The sequence below is a fragment of the Neofelis nebulosa genome, chromosome 9, assembly GCF_028018385.1.
Source record: "Neofelis nebulosa isolate mNeoNeb1 chromosome 9, mNeoNeb1.pri, whole genome shotgun sequence".
Classification (NCBI taxonomy): domain Eukaryota; kingdom Metazoa; phylum Chordata; class Mammalia; order Carnivora; family Felidae; genus Neofelis; species Neofelis nebulosa.
The window spans coordinates 23,526,316-23,539,125 of NC_080790.1; the positions used below are offsets into that span (position 1 = coordinate 23,526,316).

Sequence of the window (12,810 nt, forward strand, 5' to 3'; positions counted from 1 at the left end):
ACCCCTAATCAAGATGCTATTAAGCAGCTGATAGTTTACAGTGAACAGAGATGAAACTGTATTGGTTTTGTAAGCAGCTGCTGGCAAGACAACTTGATAGAGCTTTAGTGATGTATGAATGCTTCCCATTTTAGAGTGTGTGCATGCATGTGATACAAAGGCAACTTCTGTGATTTCTCAACTCCTTGGATATGATAGTTATCTTTTCTGTGACTGAAATCTTAAAGAACCAGGCCCATTTTACCAACAAATATTTATTGAATTTGTATTATGTGCCAAGTACTAGGTTCTAGGTACTCAGGATGCAGCACTGACAAAAATAGACTAAAATTTCTTCCCTCTGGAACTTTTTCTTTTAAAGCTTTTTATTAGGGAAAAAATTTCAAATGTATGCAAAAGAAGAAATAATAATATACCCATCATTCAGCTTTAATAATGATCAATATTTTGTCATTCTTTTTTCATCTATCCCTTCCACCATACACTTATATTTTTACTTGAATAAATTTGACATGTAACCTTGTATTGGTTTAAGGTGCATAGCATGTTATTTTGATACATTTGTATATTATAATATGATTGCTAGTGTAGTGATATTTATCATATTACATAATCACAGCACAATATCATTGTCTAAATTCATTACGTGTGCATTAGGTCTCTAAGACTTATTTACCATTCATTATAAGTTTGTGTCTTTAAACACCATCACTCTTATCCACCCCATCCACCAGCCCCTGGTAAGCACCATTTTACTAACTTTTACAGGTTTAACTTTTTTTGATTCCACGTAAAAGTGATATCTTTATACTTATCTTTCTCTGTTTGACTTTGTGTAGTTGCTCAAAGCCCATCTATGTTGTGGCATATCCTGTCAGATATACTTCTTCCTCATAATATGTATCACATCTTTTTTATCCATTCACCCACTGATGGCTATTTGGGTTGTTTCCATATCTTGGTGATTGTGAATAATGCTATGATAAACATGGGAGTGCAGATACATCGTTGAACTCCTGTTTTCATTTCCTTTGGGTTTAAATCCAGAAGTGGAATTGCTGGATTGTATGGTAAACCTATTTTAAATTTTTTGAGGAACCTCCATATTGATTTCCATCATGCTTGGACCAATTTGCTTTCCCATCACACACTTATGGACCACTTTAAAGCAAATCTCAGACATTAAACATTTTATCATAAATACTTTAGTATGAATTTCTAGCAGATAAGAACTTTTTTTAATGTATATTTTTGAGAGAGAGAGAGAGAGCGCGCACATGAGCATGTGAGTGGGGGAGGAGCAGAGAGATATAGGGACAGAGGATCTGAAGCAGACTCTGTGCTGACAGCAGAGAGCCCAATGTAGGGTTCGAACTCACAAACCAGGAGATCATGATCTGAGCCAAAGTCAAACACTTTGCGCCCCAGATAAGGACTTTTTAACAAAAATGTAATCACATGTTATTCTCATTCCTAAAAAAGTTAACAGAAACTTCTTGATACAATTTAATGTCCAGTTCATGTTAAATTTCCCTCAACAGCCTCAAGAATTTTTTTACATTTCTTTGTTTGATCCAGATCTAAATGCTCTGCACATTATAGTTTGTAGATAGAGCTCTTATGTCTCTTTCGATCTACACTAGTTTCCCTTAGCTACTTTTTGATTGTAGGCATTGGGTTATTTTCCTTGTAGAAGTTTCCACATTTTGGACTTGGCCTATTACATGCTCATGATGTAATTTATGATATTCCTTCATGCTTCATGTTTTCTATAAAATGATATTTATATCTAGAGACTTGGTTAAAGTATGTTTCAATGAGGGGCGGGGGCGTTGGAACTAACATCCTAGTGGAAACCATCTCAATGCTGCTATTATGTGCCAGAGATGTTTCTGGAACTGCCTTGGTGGCCATAGCTTTGAGCAGCCAGTGTGAAAGACTTGTTCCTTAGAGAGGCAGTTTTAATCCTGATGCCATGAAACATTCCCTGTGTTCCTTCTTTCTTATGTTGGCCTGTAAAGAACACTTTTTAAAAATAGTTTATTTATTTATTTTTGAGAGAGAGAGAGAGAAAGAGAGAGAGCAGGGGAGGGGAAGAGAGAGAGGGAGACAGAATCCCAAGCAGGCTCCATGCTGTCAATGGAGAGCCCAACATGGGGCTCAAACTCATGAACTATGAGGTCATGACCTGAGCTGAAACCAAGGTTCAGACACTTAACCACTGAGCCACCCAGGCACCCTACCATAAAGAAGACTTTAAAAGTTGTTGTATCACGTGGTGTTGGGGAGTGGCCCAACTGGAGGACATGGGAAGCAGTTCCCACATAGGAATGAGTTGGGTTTGAAAACTTCATTTGTTTGTGTCTTTTTGGGAATTAGACTAACAAAAGAGAGAATAAACTTATAGAATAGTACGAATCTAAATTAGGCCAGTTGAGTTAGAATATTTGAGGAAGTCTCTGGTTTATTTTGTGAAAGGTATTCAGGAGATTCAAGTGTGCAACCAGGAATGAGAACCAAGGATTCAGATAATAAGGCTTGTGAGGTCTTCAGTTTGTAGTCTGCTTTAGCAGGCAGTTCCCCACTTGAAGCTTTGAGAGAGAAAAGGAGATTCTTCAGAAGAAAGCAAGCCCAGGTGACAGCAGTAGGAAGTTCCTGGGGTCTCTGGTGACTATCGATTTGAAAGGATTTCAGTGGTATTGATGAATTTCTCCATCAATAAATGATGTTATGAACTTTTCTTAAAAATGGGGAATGGGGCTTTGGTTTGGAAAATCCAGAACTATGAAGGAAAAGATGACTCCAGTGAACAAACAGAAGAATCAAGCTGTCATTTACTGACATGGGAAGGGTGTGGGGTAGGGTTCTATTCTGAACATAATACATTTGAGATGCTTATTATACACTATAGATTAGATGTTGAGTAGGCAGTGGATATATGTCTGAAGTTCAGGGCTAGAGATAGAAATTTTGGAATCCTGAAAATAGAGATAGCATTTAAAGCCTTGGATGGGATGAGATCATCTAGTAAATGAGAGAATGGCTTCCTGGAAGCCACGTGAAGGTTACAAACAGTTTCTCTGAGGCATATCTAGGAGGGTGATTGCTGAGTCATAAAGCACGCTGATAATTTTTTTCACTAGACACTGCCAGCTTGCTCAGTGGAATGTATTTACCAGTTTAAATTCCCATCAGCAGTGCATGAGGATTCCCATTTCCCCATATCTTTGCCAATATTTGGAATTTTTCTAATTTTTGCTAAGCTGATGGGTGAGGCACTGGTGTGTTGGTGCTGGCTCATGAGAGCAGACTGAACACACTTCTTCCAAAATCCTTGTTCAATGACCTCCTGCTGGTAGTTTGAAATTGGCAGGGGTGAGAGTATTTGCACATGGAAATTAGCAAACGCTAAAATTAGGACTGCCCCTGCCCTAATCCCCCAGAGCTGGTTTTTAAATATACCAGCATCCCAGTGGCTATAGGTAGCACCATACTTTTTGTTGTGTTTCTATTCTCTCCTCTCTAGAGGGTTTGAGCATCTCTTCTATGCTTGCATGCCATTCTGGCTTTTCCTTCGGCCTATTTCTATCCTTTTCTCATTTTTATATTGGATTTTCTGACTTCTTTTTGTTGACTTGCAAGCGTTCCTTACATATTTTAGATATTAATCCCTAAATGCTTTTGAACACATCATATATCTTCTCCCAGTTTGTCAGCTGCTGTTAACTTTTTCTATAGTAGTCTTCATTGGAGAAAAGCCTTCATTGTGATGTATGGCAAATCTCCCAGCCTTTTTGTTTTAAGGTTTGTACTTTTGTAGTCTTGTTTTATGAAGTAAGTCCCTACCCCCATGTTCATAAAGACATTCTCCTACATCTTCCTTCTACCTTTCAAATGTAGGTCTTTAATTCATCTAGAGTTCTCCTTTGTTTTTCTTTTTTCTTTTTTTTTTTATTTTTAAGTTTATTTATTATGTGAGAGACAGCACAAGTTGGGGAGGGGCAGAGAGAGAGGGAGACACAGAATGCAAAGCAGGCTCCAGGATCTGAGCTGGCAGCACAGAGCCTGATGCGGGGCTCGAACTCACAAACCATGAGATCATGATCTGAGCCAAAGTCGGACGCTTAATCGACTGAACCACCCAGGTGCCCCATGGGGTTCATCTTTGTATATGGTAGACATGGAGCATCCAGCTTTATTTCTTCATAAACTAAGCCAGTTTCCCCAACAATATCATCTAAATGACATATATTTTTCTCATTGATTTGTGGTACCACCTTTATATATGTTGAGGTCTCACGGTCTGCTTCTGAGTTCCCTATTCTGTTTTACTGTTCTATTTCTGTTCTAGGACCACACTATTTTTTTTTTTTTTTATCACTATGTGGTAATAATATCTGGCAGGGCAAGCTTCCTCTCTTTGCTGTTGCTTTTCCAAACTGACTTAACTATGAAAATTTTTATTTTTCCTCATATGTTTATTGAAGTTCCTTAAACTTTGAGTTGGTATAACATTGCATTTAGAAATTAGATGGATTTTTACAACGTCAAGGCATCCTATCCATGGCACGTTTTCATTATTCAATCTTCTTTAAAAATTTTTTTTAATGTTTTTATTTATTTTTGAGACAGAGACAGAGAGCATGAGCAGGGGAGGGGCAGAGAGAGGGGGAGACACAGAATCTGAAGCGGGCTCCAGGCTCTTGAGCGGTCAGCACAGAGCCCAATGCAGGGCTCTAACTCACAGAGTGTAAGATCATGACCTGAGCTGAAGTTGGACGCTCAACTGACTGAGCCACCCAGGCACCCCTCAATCTTCTTTTATGTCCTTAAATAGAATTTTAAAACTTTCTCCATAAAGTTCTTACAAGTTGTTAGGTTAATTCCTGGATATTATGCTTAAGAGTTTTATTGCTATTGTAAATCTTATTGTCTATTATATTTCCTGGTTGCTTACTGCTGATATAGAGGAAACTATTTTTAGCAATTGATCTTGTACTTGACAACCTTATTGAACTCACTTATTACTTCTAATAGTTGATTCTGTTAGCTTTTCTCTGATGATGATCCTATCATCTGCAGATATAGATTTTAGGGGCTCTACCCAGTGCTCTGATATTTTGCATTTCACGACTTCTGCTAGTTGGGCTTCAATTTGGCACCCCAATTCTGACAGCGGGGTCCTTCTTATAGTCCTGATGGCCCCTACATCCAGATTCTGAAAACTGAGCCTTGTCTTCTTCTCAGTGAATGATATGATATCCTGCCCAATACCTCAGTCCACATAAGAGCAGTGGCTCAGTCTTCTTTTGCCTATGTCCCCAACCCTTTTACCATGGTTTGGGTCCTGTTAGCTGCTGAGAGACCTTTTTGGTGCTGACTTCTGGTTGTCTGCTTGAATTTCTGAATGGTCCCTGCTATCTGACACAACATTTCTGTGTCTTGAATGCCCCAAAGGACACCCTGCATAGGTAATACAAAATAGTGGATCAACACAAGACTTCAGATCAGACAGACTTAGTTTGAATCTTTTCCTGCCCCAGGGTACATCAATCAAGTTCCACAACCTGATGGAGTCTCTTTCTTCATTTGTGAAGTGAAGGCAAGTAAAATCCCATAGGAAAAGGGCCACACAGTGGTCAGTCAGTAATGCCCCTTCTCCATACTGATCACCAGTGCTGATAACTTCCTGTGACTGTGGTTTATGTTTCATTGTCCAGGAACCTCACTGTGCCTTCAGATACAATTGCATCTTAGTAGGTACAGTTGTACCACATGCCCATGTGCCTTCCCACCCCAGCAGATGGTTTAAGTTCCAAGTCCTGGTCCAACTCTTGTTAACTGGGCAATACGTGGTCATACTTGTATGACCCATGGGGTTTTCTAGGGAGCATGATTCTGATGAGTGCTTATATCCTTGATGATGGCTTATGGAATAAATTCAGTATTTTGGACAAAGGCAACCAGGTGAGTAGGAGACTCTCTCCCTAATTGCTTGGTATCCTGGGAAATTGCCTGTGTGCTATTTTGTGTTTGGGTGTAGCAGAAAAGGCTAGCAGCCTGGCTGGTTCTAACAGAGACTTTTATTATAGTTAAAAACAACTCAGCTAGCCACACCCTGTCACCTACTAATAGTGGTATCTCAGAGGTATAATTTAAATCAGCAATAAAAGTGAACTGTATACTTATGGAAACAGGTACACCAATAGCACCTTCTGTTACACACAGATCTTTATGAGTTTTTGTGGCTCACTGACAACAGAACTAATTTATAGTTGCTTAAAGCCAACCAAAGTTGCCTTCCTTCTTCTAACCAGTGAAAGAGGTGGGCAGGATCAGACAAGAAGAGGGTATTATGGCAGCAGGGAGAAGGAGGTGCAACTCCCAAAGGGAGCAGGCAACTGTGTCACATGATCATCCCCGAGAGTCCATGAAGGTGCTGAACCTGCAGAGAAAGAGAAACTGGCAGCTGACCAGGGACCGTGGGATGGTCATGGCATTTAAATGTTGCATAAGTTCTATGGGTTTTAGCTGACAGTGTGCTCCACCCAATTCAACAATGTAATATTGACTGCTACAAAACTATTTTGATATCTTGAGCTATGCTAATAGAAGCATGGGACCTAGAAAGAGGTGAGAGTTTCTATCTTCTCTGCACTCAACAGGACACCACGTTCATTTGTGAGCTCTAAACAAGCTGGGGTATGTCATAAAGACTCCTTTAACATGCTGGTGAGTGGGATCTTGACCCTGTCGTACAAGGAGTAGCCTAAGGGACAGAGAATGCTTGTCCTAGATATCTTGAATCGGAGGCAGACATGATCTAGAAGTCCCCAGAGTAGAAACCCAATAAGGAGGAGATGCAGGGAGGTGATTTAGCTCAAGGTAGGAAGAGCTTGTCAACAAGGCTGGTCTATGATAAAATGACTGCTTTTATTTTTTTTCAACGTTTTTTTTTTTTTTTTTTTTTATTTATTTATTTTTGGGACAGAGAGAGACAGATCATGAACGGGGGAGGGGCAGAGAGAGAGGGAGACACAGAATCGGAAACAGGCTCCAGGCTCCGAGCCATCAGCCCAGAGCCTGACGCGGGGCTCGAACTCACGGACCGCGAGATCGTGACCTGGCTGAAGTCGGACGCTTAACCGACTGCGCCACCCAGGCGCCCCAATGACTGCTTTTAAAGAAAGAGTTCCTGGTTACTGGAGGTATTCAACTATGGCCATTTGGTGTAAGGATGTTGCAAGGGAGACCCAGGCAAGGGAAGGGGGCTTTTTCTAATCTCCAGAATCCGTGATTCCAACAGGAAAAGATGCTCTGGTGTGCCCCCAGCACTTACCTCTGCTCTTGCAAGAGACCCAGATAGACATTCAGTCATTCAATATCTGCTCTTGCCAGGCACTGTGCTTGGCGAACACGGAGGTACAGTGTAGTAATCTGTATATCACAGCCAGAATGAAAAGGCCTCAGAGAGAGTTGTTATGTTGTAACATCAGTGATTCAGTGTTATAAACCTCAGTCATGGGGAAACAATGGACTCATTAAGTTCCTTCATTAAGGAGACTCATTAAGTGCCAAGCAACACCTTTCCTTCTACTGGGTGATGGAGAACCAGGATGTCAGCACTTCTGTCTGTTAGTTGTTCCAGTTTCACCACCTCTGGCTCTTGGGGAATGGAGATGGGACCGAGGGAGAAGAAGGTGAGAAATGAGCAAAGCAGCAGGAGAAATAAAGTTCTGGGACGACTACTCACGTCTCCCCTTCTGCCTCCACAGACACCTTTGGGTGTATTCGGCCTGGGTATAGTATCGGCTAGGCTTTTTTACAGCAAAACCTGCAAACAGGTAATTGACTGGTGGACCTATTCTGGGCCATGCACAGGGTTAGACACAGGGGAGCCCCAAACAGATAAGACGCCATGCCTGCCCCTGTGAACTCGGTGGGGGCGCTCCTAGCCCCGGGGCGGGGGTGGGAGAAGGTAGCTAAGGGCTTTAACGGAGGAGTACAGCGCGCCAAGGGCTACCGCCCCTACTCATTGCCCTGGGCCCTGCGGGGTTCCCCGAGAACCTTCCTGCGACTGCGATGGAAATACCACGGCGCTGCCACCTCCACGCAAGCCTAACCCAGGAAGCTCCCAGGCGGTCCCAACCTGGAGGCTCCACCTTCCGTGAGCTGGGGGCCCGCGGGGGCGCAGGCAAGAGGCGCGCGCTCCTCGCCTCCACCCCACCCCCCCCAGCCCCGGCGCGTGCGCGGGGCTGGGGCCGAGGCCTGCGCGCGGCCCGGGAGCCTGCACTGCGCGCGCGCCGACCCCGCGTGGGGCCCGGCTCGGCGCGCGCGGAGGCGGCAGGCGGGAGGGGCCGGACCAGGTCTGGGAGCGGCGCAGCGGGAAGCTCCGCGGCCGGCCACTGGAGACGGGCGCCGGGCGGAGGAGCGCGCCTCTCGGCCTTGCCTCCGCGTCTCCGCGTTCGCAGCCGGCCGTCCCGAGAGGACCGGAGGAGCAGGTGGGGCGGGAGCGCGCGGGGGCTGCGGGCCGGCTGGGCGGGGGCGAGGGTGCCCGAGGGGCTGTTGACGGCTCGGGGAGGGCCGCGTCCGCGTCCGGTGGCGCCGGGGTCGCGGGCTCCCGCAGGCCTCCCCGGGGCTGTCGCCGGGGGCGGGGGCGGCGCGGCCCACCTTCGGAGAGGTGGGTTTCTCCTCTCCGCTCCTCGCAGGCTGTGTAACTTTGGGATGAGGAGCGGCGCGGTGCCTGGGTTGCGGGCCCCCTGTCCGCCTCCGCAGCCGCGGCCGCCCGGGCGCCCTGGGAGTGTCACCCGCACGCAGATGTGCTGCGTGCGGTGCACCGCCTTTGGTGTTTTTCCTGCAGAGGGCCTCTTCACATCTCCCGTGCCTCCCCTTGCTTAATAAATTGTTAAGAAACCTTTTGCCGGTGGGAATGCAAAGCTAAACCAAATGGCTTTGCTTCCAGTCTTTGGCTATCCTGAGATTCCTTAATTCGAAATAATAGGAATTGGGAAGGGAAGTTGGGGTGGGGGGTTGGGGGCACTTGCTCTGAGCCCTGCCCTAAACAGAGAGGTGGTTTAGACCTCATCCTTGTAGATTAGATTGACGGGTTTATAATGTCAGCTTTCTTTTAGATGTCAGGTTGTTCATTCATCCCGAGACTAAAGAGGCAGTTTGGATTTAAACTCTGAGACAGTGTTTTGATATATATCAGAGGATGATATTCTCAAGGGATAGTAACTTGCTCTATGTTCCCAGCTAGACTGTGGTTCACATTGTAGCAATTTCATAGTATAAATCGGTGCCTGTGCAATATTTCAATATAGAAACACCCTCCTCCTTAGAAACATCCTGCAAATACTTCATTTTCAGATTGACGTTTGTCATTTATGAACCTTCTGCACAATTTGAAGTAAGTCGTCTAAATGGCAGAAGATCAGGCGATGTGGGACACGGAGCGACTATGGACCGAAAGCAGAGAATTGAAAATGGCAGAAATCTAGCCTTCTACATCTTTATTATGCAAAAGCATCCTGGTTCTATCTTATTTTGCTAACAATATGCATTTTTAAAAAATGCTTTCATTTGGTAATGGACCACCTGGGCTGTAAGATTAGATCTTGAAATATGAGTATTTTTACTTGTTTGATAGAAGATTTAACAAATGATATATTATTTGTAGTACTTACTTCAGACATTTCAGATTCACCAGATACAGTTTTCACTAGCAGGGTCTTTTAAAAAAAGTGATATTTATATGGTGTCTTTTTATTGTTCTTAACAACTCCAGTTTTGAAACATGTACTAGTGGCCTTTTTGTTAATCAACTCTTTCTCCCTGTTTAAACCTACAAATATCTGGTTACTTTTAGGCTTACTGTTCCCTGGTTCCTTGTGTATAATTAACTGTGCTGCTATTGGCTTGCTTAGTTTTGTTAGCCTTTGTTTATTGTTGATTCTTATTATTTTCGCATCTGGAATTTGAGCAGCACTGTTTTCCTTCAGTGGTGTTCTATAGAACTTTCTGCAATGAGGGAAGTGTTTCTGCACTGTTTAAGCATGGTGTCTGCTACCCACATGTGGCTTTTGAGTACGTCTGTGGGGCTAGAGCAATGGAGGAACTGAAATTTTAGTTTAATGTAAATAGCCACGTGTGGCTAGTAGCTACCTGGTTGGACACTGCAACTTTAAATTTTTAGTCCTTCGGGAAGCTTCCACTGACCCTCTTGAACACAGCATTTATTACAACTGTACAGTAATTTCAGCTTTCTTGTAGGAATATACTAGACTCTAACCTATGTGGGGACGAGGGCATACCTATTTTCTTTCTCTTTGTATGCCCAGCCCAGGACTTAGAAACACTCAGTAAATGCTTGTTGAGTGACTAATGAACTTCTGGAGGGCAGGTGTCTTTTATATTCTTTCTAGGGCTGAGATGCAACTAAGTAGCGAATACTGTAAATACCTGTTTAGTGATTGAATAGATTTATATATGTAACAAATAAATGGATAGCTGGAGATACTACATTAAATTTTTTTGGTTATTATCTTTTATTGAAGCATAATTAACATACAGTGTTATATTAGTTTCAGGTGTACAATATAATGACTCATCAATCTATATGTTACTCAGTGCTCATCATGATAAGAATACTCTTAATATTCTTTATCATTTTCACTCACCACCTACCCACCTCCCTTCTAGCAGCCACTGGTTTGTTCTCTGTATTTAAGAGTCTGTTTTTTCTTTGTTCCTTTGTTTTGTTTTGTAAATTCCACATGAGTGAAATCATATGGTATTTGTCTTTCTCTGTCTGACGTATTTCACTTAGCATTATAACCTCTAGGCCCATCCATATTGTTGCAAATGACAAGTTCTCATTCTTTTTTGTGGGTAATATTCCACCGCCAGTCTTCTTTATTCATTCATCGATGAATGGATGCTTGGGTTGTTTCCATACCTTCACTATTGTATACAGTGCTGCAGTAAATGTAGGGTGCATACATCTTTTGAATTAGTGTTTTTGTTTTCTTTGAGTAAAAACCTAGTAGTGGACTCACTGGATCACTTAGTAATTCTATTTTTAATTTTTAATTAATTAATTTTTAAAATGTTTATTTTTGAGAGAGAGCGCTCAAGTAGGGGAAGGGCAGAGAGAGAGGGGGGGAAAGGATCTGAAGCAGGCTCTGTGCTGACAGCAGCAAACTTGATGTGGGGTTCGAACTCACGAACTGTGACATCGTGACCTGAGCTGAAGTCAGACCCTCAACTGACTGAGCCACCCAGGCACCCCTCTATTTTTTACTTTTTGTTTTAATTAAAAATTTTTTTTAAATGTTTATTTTTGAGAGAGAGACAGAGACAGAGTGCAAACAGGGGAGAGCAGAGAGAGAAGGAGACAGAATCCGAAGCAGGCTCCAAGCTCTGAGCTGTCAGCACAGAGCCCAATGCGGGGCTTAAACTCATGAACCATGAGATTATGACCTGAGCCGAAGCCGGATGCTTAGCCACCCAGGCACCCCTATTTTTAATTTTTAAAGGAACCTTGGAGATATGATTTAAATGCTTATTTTGGTTATGGTAATTTTTTGGGAATCTAATGGAAATAAAGGCTCCTGGCAAAATACAGTATTTAAATGAATGAAAGGGCCTCGTGATTCTAACTCATGTGGACACAGCTTAGATCTCCTGTTAGTTGAGTAGCTCAAAGATGCTGCCCTTGAACCATATTCCAGATAAAGCTGAGGGAGTCTCTTGACCATAATGAGGTTCCTTAGTGAGGTCTACTAGCCTTGAACCGCTTTGAAAAAGTTAGTGGCCATCTCTTCTCACCACCATTCTGTGTTAGGGAATAGACCAGGAATCCTTGAAAAATCACAAGATATTTGAGCCATGTTACCAGTTGCATTTTCTCAGAGCTGTTTTTGGGGTGATGGTGTAGGATGGGATTCCTATGTAAATCAGAGTTTGGGGAATTTGATTCTAGTTTGACCAAGTTTGAGCGAGATCCCAGGTGTCTTAGATCTTCAGACCCAAAGATTGCTTTTCAGAAGGATTCTAAAACTTTGCCATGTTTTTAGAGGTGTGCAGTTTTCTTAAGTGGGACTAGAGATAGACTGTTGAGTTTTTCGTGAAGGAAAGGGACTAAGGAAAAATGCAATGAAGACACAAAATACAAAGAATGTTCAGTACATTGGTTAGGTAATATTGTAGCTTCTCTGGGCTTGAAGTATCTAGTATATGAAATGACAGTGTTTATTCCACCTTGTTGAGTGAGTCATCTTTCCACACTGCATCTAAATGAAATATGTGTAAGACACTAATCTAGCTCCTGTGATAGTTGCGAAAGATAGAGTTCTGTGAGGATCTCAGCAGTCTACAAGGAAATGAAAGGTGCTCTGAGGATCACTTTCAAAAAATTTTTTTTGGATGGGAAGCTCTACCCTATAAAAGGGAGGTTTTTATTTTTATTTTATTTTATTTTAATATGAAATTTATTGTCAAATTGGTTTCCATACAACACCCGGTGCTCATCCCAGCAGGTGCCCTCCTCAGTGCCCATCACCCACCCTCCCCTCCCTCCCCTCCCCCATCAACCCTCAGTTTATTCTCAGTTTTTATTTATTTATTTTTTTTAAATTTTTTTTTCAATGTTTTTTTATTTATTTTTGGGACAGAGAGAGACAGAGCATGAATGGGGGAGGGGCAGACAGAGAGGGAGACACAGAATCGGAAACAGGCTTCAGGCTCCGAGCCATCAGCCCAGAGCCTGACGCGGGGCTCGAACTCACAGACCGCGAGATCGTGACCTGG

General features: G+C 42.8%; 1 protein-coding gene across 4 annotated transcripts in view; it reads left to right on the forward strand.

Moving 5' to 3' along the window:
- The window catches only part of CLIP4 (CAP-Gly domain containing linker protein family member 4), an 82,490-nt gene that overhangs the window by 7,114 nt on the left and 62,566 nt on the right, over positions 1-12,810 (forward strand). Inside the window, exons 1-2 of one of the 4 annotated variants that reach the window (XM_058682933.1) lie at positions 8,408-8,501; positions 9,370-9,409. The exons of 2 other annotated variants lie outside the window; for them this stretch is intronic. The gene's annotated coding sequence lies outside the window, so the exon portion shown is untranslated. Of the gene's footprint in view, positions 1-8,368; positions 8,502-9,369; positions 9,410-12,810 lie in introns of those variants that run through there. One more of the 4 variants, XM_058682932.1, reaches the window with a different exon arrangement.